The sequence below is a fragment of the Taeniopygia guttata genome, chromosome 2 (genome assembly GCF_048771995.1).
Source record: "Taeniopygia guttata chromosome 2, bTaeGut7.mat, whole genome shotgun sequence".
Taxonomy (NCBI): Eukaryota; Metazoa; Chordata; class Aves; order Passeriformes; family Estrildidae; genus Taeniopygia; species Taeniopygia guttata.
This window is the reverse complement of record NC_133026.1, coordinates 91,180,115-91,198,123: the sequence shown is the minus strand read 5'-3', so window position 1 is coordinate 91,198,123 and position 18,009 is coordinate 91,180,115. Positions and strand designations below refer to the sequence as shown.

General features: G+C 39.2%; 1 protein-coding gene across 1 annotated transcript in view; it reads left to right on the top strand.

Annotated features, from left to right (window-relative positions):
• Nucleotides 1-18,009, top strand: part of AHRR (aryl hydrocarbon receptor repressor) — an 83,485-nt gene that overhangs the window by 32,017 nt on the left and 33,459 nt on the right. The window lies entirely within an intron of this gene.

The following is an 18,009-nucleotide window of genomic DNA, read 5'->3' as shown; positions in this document are numbered from 1 at the left end:
ACAGTTCCAGCTCTCTCACTCTATCAGCCTCTCCTCGTAGAAGTGCTCTAGTTTCTTCATCATTTTTGTGTCCTTTCATTGGTCTCTCTCCAGGACCCTTATAATGGATATATTTAAAACAGATATAGGAAAAATAAAATAATGAAAAATCGGAAATAGGAATAAATATTATAAGGAAGATTTATAAGAGCAGGATAAGATGCCTTAAGCAACAAGAAGAAGAAGGAGGAAATCATACCTCATTGATTTCATCTCTTCATTCCTGTCTTTTCTTGGTATGACTTATATATTGATTTCCATTATGTAAATATTTAGAGGCTTTCAGATTATCCTCAAACTTATTTTTTTTTTAATGAAACTTGTACTTTGAGACACAAATCAAGGATTCAATTAGTGTTCCTCTGATTAGTTAGGGATGAAGCTTTTATCTTGAGTCAAGAATTCCCCTATGTATTTGAGCTTTTTGACAATTAGAAGTTTGAGTTTTCAAAGACGTCTTCTGCTGAGTTAGAGCATTCCCTGTCCTCTGAAACTGAATGTCTGAATGATTTCTTTCTTAGAAGAGAAATGAGAACTTTTCTTTATTGATCACATACAAAATGCCTTTAGCATATATATTGCCCTAGTCCACAGCTGTAGCTTAATTAGATTGTAAACATTTGGGTAGTTTAGGTTTCTTAGGACAGCATATTCAATGGCTTGTACTGAAAAGAAACATTCATTGTCACAGTGGGTAACAGGTAAGGTTATTCCTGTGGCTGTGTTGAACTGGCGTATTCAAATTGCAGCAATATTTGGAGTTTGGCCAAAAATGGACTGTTCATGAAAGAAACATTTTTCACTCTCTACTGCTCTCTAATTTTACCAACTTTTTAGCAATACAGCAACAGAAAAAAGGAAAAACTATTATTCTGCATAAGTGGTTTATAAGCAAATCATTGAAGGAAGACCTACTGTCTGCAAATCATTGTCTAATCAAATGCTAAAATATTACATCAGTGAAATTTTAGTAGAAGTGTCAAGACCTTAAGCAGGATAGCTTCATTCATCCATCCCTGAGATCTGGCAGGACTTCTTTCTAGAGAGTCCAAGGAAATTGAATCTCCTCCACATTACCCATTTTCAAACATTATTTTGACTAGATTTTTTAATATATTTAATTACCAGGGACACAAGTTTATTGGGACATATTGCTTATACTAATGGGCCAATATTTTTTCTTCCCCTTGTTTCCTGGGAATGCCATTCATTCCATATGACAAATAACTGAGGCTGTTTTGTACTACAGGTCCTCTTGCATAACCTGGAGATCTCTCTGTCCTTGGAAGGCCTTTGCTGACTCTTGGAGGAGAACTGCGTCTGCTTTTGCTGTCTTGTTGTAAGAGTGTGTACCTCCTTCTCCTGGCTAGCTTTCTCTTTATTTTCCTACAAACAAGACAGGTTTGGTAGGACCAGTGTTGATTTACAAGCAGGATTTACTTCAGAATGAACCTATATTCAGGAAGAACAAGACAAATTTAAGTTGCTTGAATTCCCATTATCTTTGAAGATCAAGGTAACTTGTCTGTGCAACATTATGTTCAGTGTCATGTTCTGAGACTGGCTCTAAATTCAATACTTGTTTTTTTGAGTAATGGCAAATGAAGGATGTTAGTTTCAGTTATAAATAAGTTTCAGATATTTTCTGGTGCTCCTTGGTGCTTGTGCTGTGGATTGCTTATATTACCAGAGCTATTACAAACTCAGAGCTGTTGGACTGATTAAGTCATCTGCATTAGAAAGACTGAACTACATGGATTTTACACTGTTCTTGGGAAACACACCATCATTAGGATTCTTCTTGAAGAATTTCCTCTTGTAATTCTGGATCTGTATATCATACAACTTTTCTATTGCTGGTTGCCATCCAATTGAACATCCCTGTAGGCTTCAGTGTTTCTCTTGCTGTTATCAAGACTGATTAGAAAAACCAGAGAGCTGGAAATGACAAGTGACATGAGGGGAATCTTTGTTAGTTTTCTCCTGAGGGCATTTGGCACTGGGAGAGTTCCACTGTTTCTACTGACAATAGAAATGCACTCAGGACCAGACACAGGGTCAACCATGCACACGATGCCTGATTTTATAGGTGTTCCCACAAACCACAGCTTCTACATTGCTCCAGTGCTAGGGGAAGTCCCCAAAATACTGTGAGCCATTGAGTGTGGGTCCTCACCTTTCTCCAGCTTGCTCAGTCATTCTTAACCATTTTCATTTGGTAGGCTTTCGTGCTCAGTGCATTTGCTTAACTCACACCGTGAATCTCATGTCACATAGATGTAAATTAATGTGGCAAGGATGTGTAACTCAATGTGGTAAATGCAAGTGGCAAAGAAAAATCTGGGTCCATCTAATCCAGGAGACTGATATACACATTGTCTTTTGTATTCATTGGTGTTCATCCTGCTTGTGTACTGTGCTTGCTTAATCCCTGTTCTGCAGCTAAGGCCCTTCTTTGCCCGGCCTGGTACCAGCTGTTGAAATACTCTCACAGTCCTTCATGGCTCAAATTCCACTATCCTGAGCTACAAGTAATGGACTTTCATTGATCTAATGCTCTTGAGTTAAATTATGTTTAGATCTTGGAGACTGAGGAAAAAAATTGGACTTTAGTTCAACTGTTTTCCTTGGATATGGAAACAAGACTGGTTTTCATCACAAGAAAAAATTGCATTTTTTATTTCAGAACTTGCTAGCAATTTCAGTGACTGTAGAAGATACTAGCAATAGTTTTGTCTTTATCAATTGTGCAATGGATGGGAAGGAAAGCATTCCCCCAGGCATAAACTTTGGCTTAGTTTACACTTGTTCTCAGCTTCATGAGTGATTACCATCTCTGAGAGGAAGTGTGTATCTTTACTGTCAAGAAAATGATTTACTTTGTTTCTCATTTTAAATAAAGATATGTTTTAAAGGAAAGACAATGCTTCTTATCCAACAAAACACTGAAGTTAATTTTGCATATTGTAATTGCATAAGACTTTGAAGACAAAGAAGACAAATAGTTTTCAGCTAGTGAATAGTGTAGGAGGTTGTCCTCCTAGCTTCCCTTCTCACTTTCCTGCTGCTGACTTTAGGGCTACAGCACATAGTAAAGCTCTGCAGAGAACAGAGCTTTGTGATCCGCATTGTATCCGCTGATACAATGCAGATCACAAAATCACAGAATCATTTCATTTGGAAAAGACCTCCAAGTTCATCAGGGCCAGCCTTTGACTGAGGACCACCTTGTCAACTAGACCATGGCACTAAGTGCCACCTCCAGGGACTGTGACTCCACCACGCCCCTGGGCAGTCCATTCCAATATTTAATGATCCTTTAGTGAAGAAGTTCTTAATGTCCAACCCAAACCACCCTAAGCGCAGCTTAAGAGTCTGTCCTCTCATGCTGTCACTGATTGCCCGGGAGAAGAGGCTGACCCACACCTGGCTTCACTCTCAAGTGGTTATAGAGAGGGATAAGGTCCCCCCTGAGCCATATAAAATACGAGTAGGGGGCTGGTTTCTCCAAAACCTGCCTCATTTTGCTATATGATAATCCTACAGTTTGGCTCAATGGATCACTCTGAAGGACTTGTCTTCATCTAACTGTATTTGGTTTAGTGTCTTTTTCATTTCATTAGAAAGAAAATCCCATGTGACTAATATAGATAATTCTCTTCTCTATCTAATGTAAGAGTAGCATATTAGTCAGTGCTCTGAAAGTTCCCCACCATGAAATGAAAAGCAAGATTTTTAGGTGAGGCATAGCAGGTTTTCCTTTGTAAGTCCAGTTTTAATTTTATTACACGTTTTGGTGCAATACTGTAGATAATATAACTGACAAATTTTCTAAAATCTTGACATTGAGTAGAAGCAGAATGCATATCAGCAGACTTAGATGCTCAGTAAGAGAAATTACAAACAGAATTTAGAAACTTCTTTCAACGAAGCTCATCATTACTTTTTTGAAAGTTTGATGTTATACAACAGTCTTGCCAATGTATCATATGAACTTACTGTATCCCTAAAATTCTATTGAAATCCCCTTAATGCATTTCCTCTTTATAGCTGCATGGAATATATCAAGTTGAAGGTACATAGGAAATAATTATTTGTTATAATAAGTAAATGTCCACTATTCCCATTTACCTCCTAACCTGCAATATAAATTGGCTACTTACATATTGGAAACAGCTGAAGGAAGTTAAGATGACAGACAACAGGCAAAGATCAGAGCTAAATCAAAACACAACATATTTTAAGTTGTTTTTTCTTCCTAGTCCATTGAAAACTTCATAACCACTTTACTAATTGTATACAGACAAAACTTGTCACCTTATATTAATCTTATCTATTCCCCTGACTATTTCAATATCTGTACAGAAAATGATACCTTCTGTATGTTGGTATAGTGTATATCGGTGTCAGTGAAAACCTGTCACAAACCCTCTATTTTGTTCCAAATAATTTATTAAACCAGTGTTGTGCCATCAAATGACCCCTACAAAACTTGTATGGGAAAATGGCACAATAAATAATACTTTATGAAAGCATTTCTTGAGAGGATATACAATTCAGCCATAACAATGTATCTTGAGCTGGAATGCGAGGATTTATGTGGAGAATATTCTAATATGTTATTAAAAGGACCATAACAGTACATGGAGAAAAACAAAATTGCATTTCTTCTTTTCATGCTTTTTCTACACTGCATATACATTATGGCATATAGTAAAAGGCTGTACACCTCACAGCAAGTAATATTTGTAAGAGGAAATCAGCAATGTTTGACATTAATAATTCTCAGAGGTGCAGTCATGCCAGGTGCAGAATGCTCTCAACTTACGATGGATTATAGAGGTTTTGATTGCTTTCAGCACTTCTTCAGGACCACCAGAACTGTATTAAACCCTAGCAATGTGGTTCTGTATGTCCCCCTTATGGAAGAGCTCTTTATTCTGAGCCAAACATTCTCAGTAACACTTCAGAGAGTCTGAAGGTATTGCACATTGCAACATACATGCTTCATTTTTATTGATGTTAGCAAGCACTTTAGAAATTTTTAATAAGTCTGGCAGTAAGTAAGTGCCGTATCATTTCAGGACAGAGATGCACCCTACATTTGCTGCCGCCAATTTATGGTTAGGAAAGAAGAGACAATGTCAATTTGAAGGTTACTTTGCCATCATACCTTAAAAGTATCATGGTAGTAGCTGTAAAAACCAGTAGGGTGTCTGAGATTGTCACCCCTGTAAGCATGAGCTGGGCGGAGAGGTCAGTTTCTGGACAGAAGATGTACCCCTTCCAGCAACACTTAGTGCAGGGACACTGAGTTCCAAGAGGTCATTTGGAAAAGAGGAATTTATTTATCTTGTCTTTATCTAGTCAAGTCAATTCAAGTAACAGTCTCCATACAGGGGTCATCTTGCTTACTTTAGATATTGTATCCTCAGCAGATATTCTGTCTTCTGACTCTCTGAAGATTATGTTCAACTAGTGCTGTTTTTCCAGCCAGAGAAAAGCTGCAAACTACAGTGTTGTGACTCTTCATCACGCTCTTGCCAAGTGCCAATACAACAGCATGTGAAAAACATGTTGGGGAAGACTTTCAAGCTGTAGATTCCTGTGTCCTGAGCTGCCTGTATTGGAGACTGGGAAATGTAACAGAAAGTTTCCAAGAAAAGAGGACATTGAGAAACTTAATCTCCTTTCCATTGAGGCAATTTGCCAGGAAAGACCTACTGTAGGCAAAATTTGGGCAAAAAGCCTCTTCTCAGAAAACAAGAAGTTTGGTTCAGGAGGAAACATAAAGACAACTGGTCACGTCCTTAATTTCTTATTATGTTTTGCTTAACCTCGGCAAAGTTAAAAAAGTGGAGTAATATAAGCCAGGCTTTCAAAATCTGCCCCAGGGTTTCAAGAAACACATTGCCTGAAGTTCAATGTATTTTTCAGAGTTGTAACAAAAATGCCATTGAAAAGGTTAAAGCCTTGGAGGTGCGAAGTCACACCATCACCACGCCAATAATTTGGCTAGACAATATAGTTAAAATGGGGACCAACTGACCATATTATAGCCAGATTAGCAGTGATGAAGTCTGCTGGAGGGAATGAACATTCAAAAGTTAACTTAGATCTATATGGAGATAATGTGATACATATTAACAATTTGGGGGACTTTATCAGTGTACTTTCATGTTAAGTTTTAATTAAATCTGCCAGTTTTATTTTTTCTTTTTATTTTTACTGTTTAACTTGGTGACTTCCCTTCCACCTCTTTTCCGCTGGCAGCCTTTTTAGAAATAATAATCCACCTAACTTCTTTATAAAATTTTCTCTTTTGCATCTTCCTCTTCTGTAGATTTTCTTGCTTTCTCCATATACGTTTTTTGCCCTTGTCTTTTCCCATCTTTGCTACAGCAGTCTCCCTTTTTTTTTCTATATTCCTTGCTCCGCTCCTAAAAGTTTTGGTTACATCTGCTATCTGCCATTCCAGGACTGGATCTCCATCCCTCCTCTCCAGTAACTGACTTTAGCGGGAAAGAAATTATGTCCTTTTTTTTTTTTTTTTTTTTTTTTTTTTTTTTTTTTCCCAGCAAGACATTGTTCTAGTCTCCTATTGGGTGAAAGCAGGACCAGGCAAACCTCTTTTCCATTCTCCTCCATGAGGGCCTTTTTCCCTGAGAGATCTGGGTGTGGTGAGCTCAGATACCCTGCTGATGCTTTCATTGCATGGGCCACAGGGAGGGGATGTACCTTTTATTCCCTCCCCTGCAAAGAGCCCTACCACAGCGTCAAGATGATGAGAATCACTGAAGCAGAGGGATGAGCCTTAGGGCGGGAGGGGGGAATAAATAATGGCTTGTTGTCAACGCTCCTTTCTGCATTAGGCTGCCAGATGATTGCTTATTCCTTGCTCCCACCCACACGCTTCATGCCACCACCAGCATTTTTGGTCCTTTGTGGCTGAGGTTGTGGGCTAGTCAGCTGATGAGTCAGCTCCTGTAACCAGTGCTTTTCCAGCTCCACATGGCAGGGATAGCTTGGGCGGAAGAGTTTCAGCCAGCACTATCTGCGTGGAAGATGGGGGCTGCTTGGGCACGTTAATTGACTTATTTAGAATTTCACCATTCTGCAAGTAAAGGGCAGGTTTCCAGGGATGTGCAATTCATCTCCTCTTCTTGTCTTTGCATATGCTCTGGTGCAGGAAATTTTGAAGCTACACCCTGTATACAATCTGTTAGTATAGGAGTGTGGAGTGAATGGGAAATTCAAACTTTGAATAGGTCAGGAAAGTCAAAGTTTTGTTCCCACAGCAATTAGCTACATGTTGGTCTCAGATGGTACCGTAGCTCATTGGGTTAATGTACAAAATGAATGTTGCACCACAGCTGAGTTCCCGCACCACAGCTGCACTTGGCACTGGGATCGAGTGGGAGAAGAGAGGATCAGAGCTTCGAAATACCTTTGTGCTGCCTCAATGCTGGGCAGGCCTGGGCCTCTTTAGTGCTTCCCAGGGGTCAGAACACCCTGCGGGAGTAGCACATGCAGCCTCTCGCAGCTCATGTCAACTGGGGAACATCTGGCCAATGGAAAATGCATCAAGCAGAAGAATGTTCCAGCAGCCCCATTCCCAGCTTGCCCCATCCTGCCTTGACTGCATCGACTCTCAGCTCTGTTGCTGTGGCTGGAGTGCAGTTGTTAGGTACTCCAGCTCCTTCCCTCATTCTCCACATCAGGCAAAGGCTATGCTGTGTTGGGACAGGCTGTGTGAACCACCACGTGTGGAAGGCTCAGCGATAGCCAGTGGGAAAACAACTCAACAATTGGCTTTAAACTAACTTCTGTAGCTGCACTATTTGCTGTCCCTCTCAGCCTGCCTAGTGCAAGTATATTTCCAGGCATCCCCCAGTGGTTCTGACCAAGCTAGACCTTAATTTACATTGCAGTAGCAAAGCACTCTTTTCCTCCTCTTTCAGACAAAATCTGGCCATTTTCAAGTATGTACAGTATGTTTGGGCAAAAGGAAGAGGGTGAGGGTAGAAGCAATTTTGTGAGTAAGCTTGCTGTAATTTTTATAACCGAGTTATTCAGGAAGCCTTAGGTTTGAGTCTAATAACTAATTAACTTTAAGTAATTTGTCACAGTACTTAAACTTATTTCTAATGAAAGAATATCTCTTAGTAGCTATTTAAAGTAAATTTATTAATTGAAAATGATTTATGGTACACTAATCTGAAATGGTTTGATTTTGGATTATTAGTTGGGATACCAGTGGACTCTATTACATTTCTCTGGATAATTTTCAGATTAAATAAAATCCTCCACAAAAATTAATTTCTCTGGATAATTTTCAGATTTAAAAAAGTGCTCCACGAATGGACTAAACAAAATAATATATAGGCAGATTTGCAAGATATTAGGAGCCTTGGAGGGAATGAGGAAAGCTTGCAGTTATTATTTGGAAGTTGTCATATGAAAAGTCATTGTTTATCCTGATTTCACTATACTAAATTACTGACTAGTTCTTCCTCTAGAATTGCAGATCCAGTGGATCTTAGACACATGTATTAGCTCCCTGCTTGCATCTCCATAGAAAATGGAGCAATTGACCACACTGTCTCTGAGTAGGAGAGGTCATATTCTTAAAAAAATATTAGAGATATTTTACTTTCATATAAAAGGACTCTCAGAAAGGCAAGACTTGCCTTTCTGAGGCAATAAGTGCCTCTGTGGCCAGACTGGCATGCAGAACAGAGCTGAGTAGCAGTATTCTAGCAGCTGTTTACCCTCAAATGCCCATACATTAAGTCATTCCTGCAGTTAGCAATGATTTCTTTGCCAACTGCCTCCAGAAGAACAGTGTAATTTGTTTGTATAGGTAAGGTAGCCCAACAGCATTCTCACGTATCTCTTTCCATAGCTAGAAAGGAAAAATTGCCATGTTAATTAAATACTTGCATTAGTATCCAGTGCTGTTTTTCTCTAAATAAACTTTTTGTGCTTCAGCCAAAGTTCATAAACAGGGGAAAAGTCTGTTTAGGCAAGAGTTGATCCTGTATATTTTTCATTTCCATGGGAAGTTGTTGCAATGATAAGTGAACGGGCTTACATCAGTAACATAAGACTAAAGCTAACATCTTCCGAAGTCTTAGAACCCTTTGAAAGTGTGACTTCAAAAATGCCTGCAGCTTTGTCTGCACTAGTACTGTTAGAGGTCACTCTAGAGGCTACCAACACCCTCCCTTTATAGACTGGTGTCTCTGTCTCACCACCTGCACCAACATTTTGACTGAGCTGAGAAGCTGCAGTGATGCTCAGCACCTGAGGTTAAGACTGCCTCTATGATGTGAGTGCACCAAGCTCCGACAGTGAGATCCACCAGCAGTAAAGTCACAATTCTCTGTCCAGCTTCCAGCTTAATTCCTCTCCATAAATATAGGCTAGAGCTGGAGCAGAGATAAGACCAATTTTGGGGTATCATTAATTTTGTATCAAAGCTGGGCTGGGACCTTATTTGTGTCAATGAGAAACTGCATGCAGATGGGAGAGGGCCTCTCCCACTGCTGGGTGAAGATGCACATCAAGGTCAAGCCTAAAGTGTAAAAAGCCCTTGTTTTGGATGAAGCCAAGAGTACTTAATAGCCTGTGGGTGCATCTCCAGAATCCCTGAAACTGTCTCTAGCATATATGGGCACACCTCAACAAGCTTTCACCTGTTTAGTGTGTCTAATAATAGCAGTGAACTTGCAGGACAGTGCAAACTGCGTCCCACACTGTGAGTCCTCAACAGGATTAGTGCTGTGCCCTCATTCCTATTGTTACTTTATTTAAGCTGGATTGTAAAGCTGGTTTGGGCAAGCCTGTTTGTGCTGCCGTTAAATGAAATGTGTCTGCACACTAATCCTCGCAAAATATCAATGAGCATTATAGCTATCATAATTTTTTTTCTAATTGAAGGCTTCAAAGTAATTTAACAGCTTTTGAAAACTTTATTTCAGGTAATTAATGTAAACAATTAATGATGAAACAATGACGGTTTCTTTCATAGTGTTAACTGCTTGTGAAAATAGGCCAAATCCCCCATTCAGTGGGTAGAGTTGACTTACCATAAGAAGAAAAATATTTTAAACTTTTTTCTTTAAATTCCCCACTGCCTCTTTCCATCCAAAGTCATTCCAGCTACCACTTGCAAGGCATGTCCATACAACAGATCACTATATTGGTAATTTGTGGGATACTTGGCTAAAATAAAGTAGACTTTTCTGACCTAGGAACAAGCTCTGACTAGAACTTGTAATTTCATAGTACTCCTTCAGAGTCAATTCCTAAGCCTGTTTCCTGGTTTACTGTTTCTATATTGTTTCTAAAAGTGTGCCAGGGCAATGCTTAATTCAGAGCAATCATATTTGTTGGTTATTGAATCTAATGCTTGTTTGACTGCTTACTATGACTTTTAAATATTTTAATTATCATAGTTCACAGTAGCACCTGTTTGATGACCATGGACCTTTAAGACAATAGAAAGGAAGAGGCTAAGTAAATATTTCCAAAAGGTGCCAGTATCATTTAAAAGAACTGTAGAGCTATTTAGCTTCAGTTTTATTTAATTCTACTCAGGCAACAGCATTCCTTCTAGATAAAACTTGAAGCTATATGTTTCTTCCCTGATCAAACTGAAATAAAACAGTCCCATGACATATTTGGGGGAATACCATATGATAATACATGTGTGTGTGCCTTATATCTGTGAGGGTTGAAAGGATGAGCTGCTTCTTTAAAGAGCTTCCGTGAACCTGCATTGTAGTAAGCTCTGGTAGGCGAGGGGTTGCGTGACTGCAGCAGACTCATTTGTGACCTCAGAAACGTGGTTATGAAAGTGATCTCTTGATCAGAGGAATAGAGCTCTGCTGCCTGCCAGACCAGCAATGCAGAAATGAGTCTCCTCCCTGCAAATCTGCCCCGGCAGGAGAAAAAGCATTCCTTTTTTGGATGCAGTGTAATTTTTCCTCTGAAAAATTATTTGGCTTAAAACGAAGCATGCTCTAGAATATACATTGCCTCCAGTTAAATTTCACATTTTTTAAAAACATGTAAGATCATCTTTGCTTTTTGCAATTTGTAGTTTTCACTTTCTTCCTCAAACCTACTCTTATTTTCCTTGGTGTAGAGCTAGTAAGTCTTGTTTTGGTGGTTATTGGACTGACTCTGGCAGTAAGCCACAGCATATATCCAATGGAGATCATACTGTAACTGGTGAAAGAGCAATAGAAACAAATGTTTATGTCACATGATGAGTATAAAACATATCTGATGAATCAGTAGGTAAGAAATCATTGTTTTTCATCCAGAGACCTGAGACAGAATGAGAAGCACTAGAAGTAATTTATGTATCCTAGTTCTCCTCATACACACTATTCACCTGGCATTGATCACTCAGCGAAAGCTGCAATTGGCTATTACTGCCTAGAAACTCAAAGGCATAATCCGATATGTTTCATGAATGAGATACAAGATTCCCGTCTTTATCCCATAAGGAATACTTGTTATTTCTTTGGTAGCTTGCTATGAGTCAATGCAGCAGGCAACTTTGTAGGAGTCAGACTTGCCTGTTCAAGTCAATGACACATAAAGAACAGTTGAAACTGGAGAAAAGGTTATATTTTATTAGCTAGGACTTTGTTTCTGAAATAGAGAACACTGGTTTTCCTTATCTTCAAATGGGACAAGTCTGATAAGAACTCTGTGCCTGCCTTGTAATTTTATCACTATATCTAAGTATTCTCTTGTTTTAAAAATTGAAAAGCAAATCAAAACAGGGAGAAATTTTACAATCTTAGAGCCTTTAAATGTCACCTTTCCTGCCTTTTATAAAGACAGAATTTTTTATTACTCTCAGAAAATTTGAAGGTCCTACTTCTGTCTGTTGACCTAGGGACCATGGCACTTTTAAGAAACTTAATTTCTCTGGTACTGAAAGGGAGAGAAAATGTAAGGTCTGTTTAGGCTCTTTGGCATCTGCTTGGAATCTTTTTCTGAGTATGGAACGCGGCTGTCAGGAAAGGCAAAGCAAAACCTTTGTGAGGAAGTAAAAAATAATGGTTATTGTAGTAATTGAATACATCATGTGCATGCATTTTATACTTCTGCAGAAGGTTCCTGTTCTGAAAAAGAATTTATTTTTGGACAAACCATAGTGTCTTCTTTGCAGGCCCTCTGTCTTGCGAGGGATTCCAGTTGGGGACAACATCCATCTGTTTGGGTAGCTTTGCAGGACTAGTTTTTGAATGCATACATTAAAATATTAATGTGGATAAAAACACATTTAAGACATCCAGGGATTTTAACATTATGAGTTTAGGCTTTTTTTTTTGATAGTTCTGTTGTCAAATAGTTCTTCATTTTGAGCTTTTCAGTAAGATTGTCATGCTACTGGTTTTCTTCATCATTCCCAAAGGTGCTGGAATACAGCTCAGTGTTTTAAAACTACCCTGGAAAGAGATTCTGAAATAATTTTTTAAAAAACTCTCAGATAATGTCCCTGATGTTTCACTTGCCCTTATCTTGTCTCAGCATGTGTTTTTACTTCCTGAATTAGAAAATCCAAAGCTTAAGGACCTCCTCTCAGGCATATTTTTCCCACAGCACATTGGGTGCATTTAACTTCTCAAGGCTTCATGCAGTTCATGTCATCGTGGCAACCTCCACAGGCAGCAGAAAAGGCCAAGCAGAGCAGCTCTGCCATAGAAAGAGAGCACCGTGTTCTGTGAGGTGTGTGTGTCTGTCTGTTGCGGTTCAGCAGTGTGCTGTGATATCCAGCTGATTTAAAGGCTGAGAGTCCCATATTTCCTCTGTCAAGTGTGTTTGCTTCTTTAAAGTACACTGGAAAGTGATTATGTCTTTGCCTTTAATATTGGACACAGTAAGGCTGCTATATACAGGAGATATTAAAGAATTGTTCTTATGATATTCCTGACTCTAAAACTGTTGGATCCAGATTTGGTTTTCTGGGTAACACATGCACATCCTGTGCACTAAGGTCTGAGTGTGAATATTTTAGATGCAGTGTTTATTCATCTTAAAGGTTTCCTTTATCCTCTCCAGATCGTGTGCATTGGTTATTTTTAAACAGTCTCTTGGATGATATACTGATCTATTGACACATGCTCTTTCAACTCTCTTCTAAGAGATACTGCCTAAATTCCTCTTGGAACCAGCAAGTGTGAATTTAGCCTGTGTCTTTCCATGCAGAATGGTACAACAAAAATTTTAAAGGCACAAGAAATTCAGGAGTGGAAGATCACGAGACAGTCTGTTTGAATCATAGTCCTGGAAAAGAGGTTATCAAATCCAAAAAGGCCAGCAAAGATCATGTAAATCTCACATAAGTTAGTCATTGTCAGATTGCTTCAATCAAGAAGGGAGGGAGATGCTTTCTATGCATTTTTCTAGTTGCGTTTATTTTCATGCTTGATCTTTGATTTGAGTTGGTCCTTCAGTGATTGATTACTAAATGTTCTAAACTATATATCAAAATTGGAGAGGGTAAAATGATGCACATCTTCTGTAACCAATAGAGACTAAAATAGTTCTGATATTCTCAAGGTAAATCCGTTATCAAGACTATACTGCATTTCTTCTGTAAAACGCAATTCTTACAATCACCTTTCCAAAAGCGGGAAAGATTCCAGTAGACTTCAATTGCTTACTTCTGAACACACATAGCTTTCCTCTTAGCTGTCATTTCAGTAAAAATTGATTTTGGTCTCATTACTTATGTTTTTGAAAAATATTTCAGACTCAAGTTTATTTCAACAGGTTTTTTATCACTAAAGAATGTTTTTTGTTGTTTTTGGATGCAATGATTACAAGCTGTGCTTTTCTCATATGCTTAAATATAGTCACATACAGGCTTTCTCATAAGGTTCTGATTTTTCTTATTGTCACTTCTGTGATATACTTTGTTTCACGTCACAGATGCTGCTGTTGTGCATCTGTCGTTTATTTTCTGTCTGCAAGAAATTTTGTGGATAAGGCCATGGCATTGCAGTGAGAGTATTACATAAGCGATGCACTACTTTGCCACAACAGTGGTCCACTGAGTCTGGTATTCTCATCTTCAAAATTGCTGTCTTTTATCCACTTTAAAGCATTCTAGTGCTGGTGTTACAGAGTACTTGACAGTCTTCATATTGTGGAGTTGGGCAAACATCAGTTCTGCATTCAGTTTATCCATTGCCTTTATAATTTTGTAAACCTCTGTTGTATCTCCCCTCGTCCTTCTCAGTAAAAGTCCTGTGACTCAGCCATTTTAGCCTCTCCTCAAAGGGCAACTGCCTCTGCTGTGGACATCAGTGTCCATTGATGTATTATTTTCATCTGGTGAATCAATCCTGAAAAAATGGTCTAATGACAATAAAATAATATGATCCATATCAAATAAGGAAAACATTCTTGGGCCATAGATAGAGAAAATGCCAGGAGTTCAGAGGATATAGAGAACCCATTTAAAAAATATATATCTGTACAAGGGAAAAGATGAACAGCTATTCAGACAAGAAGCCATTATGAAAGATATTTTGAAGAATGCGGAAACTCTTCAAGTATTTTTGACAGGTGATGTGCTCCACAGATCCTAGAATCAATGTGTCCTGATGTGCTGGTCCTCTGAATATGTATAAATATCATGATCAGTGGGATTTGCTAAGATCCCACTCAAGCAATCAGGAAGTTACAGGTCAGAACACACTGCAATACAATTAAGGCTAATTGTGGATCAGTTTGGTGAAGTCATGAATGAAAATATGAAACTACATTCATTGTACATTCTGAGGTCCTTAAGTCTGGAACTAACCAATGGTAAGCGGACTTTCTAAATACAGAATAATTCTCTGAAATATTTTTTTTTTTCTACTCTAAACTTAGGCTGTATATCATGATTCTGATGAATGGACATGTAATTTAAAAACTTAAAGGTGCAAGGAAGAAGTGTTGGAATCATTCTAATTTTTTGTCAGTGATGTGGGTATTGATTTGAAACTGGAATAAATAGTCTGCAGGTTTCTTACTCAAGGTTGGTGATAAATCAGGCTTGCAATTCATTTTGTGGTTTGAGAGAATAACCCATTTTTACTTATCTTTTATGTGTTTATTCAGAAGGGTGTGCAAGTAAATATTCAGACAAGCTAACATATTAAAGCTTAATTAAAGAATGGAATAGTACACAGATAAAATTAAGGCCCCAGGACTGAACCTATAAATCAATAAGTTTCCGTGATCAAATCATCATATTTAATGTAGTAGAAAATAAAATGGAATTGTGAAGACAAACAGGAAGACTGTTACTTGGAATAAGTCTTATATCCTGGTATAATTTCAGACGGCTGCATGTCTTCAGCGGTCTTGTAGCCAATATAGTCTACCAGACCAACCGATATCTCAAATATTTACTCACAGTGATGCAAACAGATCTCTAAAATATCTCCTTTGCCAAGGCACAATGTGGGGCTATCTGTTAGGGAGATCATCTGTTGAGTCATATGAAGAAAGAAAGGTTGCAACAGTAAGCTACAGAGAAGAAATGTGTTTTCTAGACATGTTCTTTTGAGTCTGTTGTTTTTATAGTTAGCACAAAATTTGTATTACATGGAGCTTTTCTTCAGATCTGTGATCCCTCAGAAATTATGGGATAGGGAAGAAGGTATAGTCCCAGGCTACATTTGAACTTGACGTACAAGCGTGATTTCTTATGAGATACAGACAGAATAAACCAGCAAAAAACAGAAGAAGGGTTAATAACTTATTATGCATATTCTCCACTTTTTATAAAAGCCACTTCACTATTGTCAGTATTTCTTAAATTATTCTACACATTTGCAAAAGAAGAATTGCGAGAACAGGAAGTGTCCATTCGGAATTTACCCTAGTGCTCATTCACCTAAAACATTAATTAACTCCTTATCTTACAAAATTAATCCTGTTTTTAATTAAATAATGAAAGTTTTCCTGGAGGGAATGAGAAATGTCCATTACTAGGAATGCTCAAAAACTCTGAGGAACCTGCCTAAGCAAAGTTATCTCTGTTCTGATCAGGCTGAGGTAGACCAGATGAAAGTCCAGCGTACAACTTCCTAAGTTTTTGTGATTCCCTATCCCGACTCAGTTAACAGACCTGGGTTCCCTACAGGTGAACCACTTCCCTAAAGCTTCAAAGAACTCCTTGCAGTGCAGCACAACTGAACATTTGCAAGCAATTCTTTTCAGCTTCCCAGCCTGCCTCACATAAATTTCCCAAAGGCACACAGATCTCTTTTTCACATGCAAGGAAAAAAAAAAACCCCGACTCAGTCACTTCTGTAGGAAGTCCTCAGTTTGCGTTTCTTCTTTCACCTGCACCTGGATTCTGATGCTGCCTTTTTGCTGGACTACTCAGTGCTGCCTGCCCTGGCATCACACCAGGTCCATCCCAAGGACTCTGTCGAACACAAATCCCAACCCCAAACTGATTCAGTTCCTGACACAACCTTGATCGACAGTTAGATCATGAGGGAAAAGATAAGACTGATGGGTTTTAGAGGGCAGAGTGAAGAAGATGGTGGATTCTTTTTTGGGAATTGGAGGAAAGCACACCAGGATTTCCCCAAGGCAAGAGGCTTGTTCTTCTCCAATTTTTTTGCCTGCTAGAAACCTTGTCTGAGATTTCATCGTTAATATATTGACATATCACTGCTAAGTTTTCTAATGAGCCAGATCTCTCACAGCTGATGTTTGTAGAAAAACTATAGGAAGTTTTCCCCCTCTTTTCTCTGTATTTCTGTAGAAATAATTTCCACATGTACTTTTACACACACACACAGAGCACTGGCAGCTGGATCACTGTTTTAGAAAGTTTATCCGATCTGCAATAATTTCTAAAAACACAAAATCCTCCAGTGGAATACAGTAAAACCGACCGTATTGAGGATCGCTCCAGCAAGGTATTTTACTGTTTGTGAAGGGATTTGACTTCGGGGAAACACTCTTCACCCTTCGCACAGCGGGCTTTCTCCCTTCTCCCTGCTGCATGCGAGTTATTCTTCTGATCCTTCACCCTAAGCTCCTTTGCTTTTTTTAGGCAACTTCCAGATATCTGATACAGTATATAATGAGGAATTAGGTTCCATTACACCAAGGCTTAACCTTCTCGAAAAGCATTCAGCGCTTGCCAGGAGTCATCAATATTTAACAGCTGTTGTTATTATGAAATACTTCATAGGGTAATGTGGCTCGTCTGCTCGCACGCAAGGGTTTGAACGGCGGCCAGGCCCCTGTCAGAGCCGCCGGGAGATTGACAGGCGGCGAGGCTTGCGTGACAGCGGGGCCGGGGTTAGTCAGCACTCTGCCTCCTCCGCAGCGGGGACCTCTCCTCCCCCTCGCCTGCCTTCAAAAGGGCTCTCCGGACGCGGTGGGACACGGGCTTGGGGCTCAGGGGGGCCAGCTGGCCCCCCCAGCCCCGGGGAGAGGAGGGCAGCCCGGCGGTGGCATCTCTTTGATGCCCCTCTCAAATGGATGAGGCTCGCTGGGAAAGGGGAACAGTGGTTCTGGAAGAAAGAGCGGATGAGATCTGGAAAGCAAAAGGGTTCGGTTTGTACCTTAAATAAATGTCATACTGTACTCGAGAAACTTCAAAGGGAAGTCAGATTTCAAAGCATCTCTTAAGAAGAAGCAGACTGAGAAAACCGCTAAGTTGGGAAGAAAAACTCTGTGTTACTGCTAGCGTAATTTCATCTGGTGTTCTGGTAGCCTCCGCAACAGGACCAAGCACCATACAGCTTTTATTCAGGTTTTATGCATTTTGATGCTGATTTCTTTCCCAAAGCAATTGTACTACCTGCGTGTTGTGCAAACATCCTTTCCATGTTGTTTGGCCATATATAACAACAGCTCCTTGTGCTGTGTATTTTTTCATTTCAATGTTCATCTAACGACCCCCATCCTAATTGTCACTCA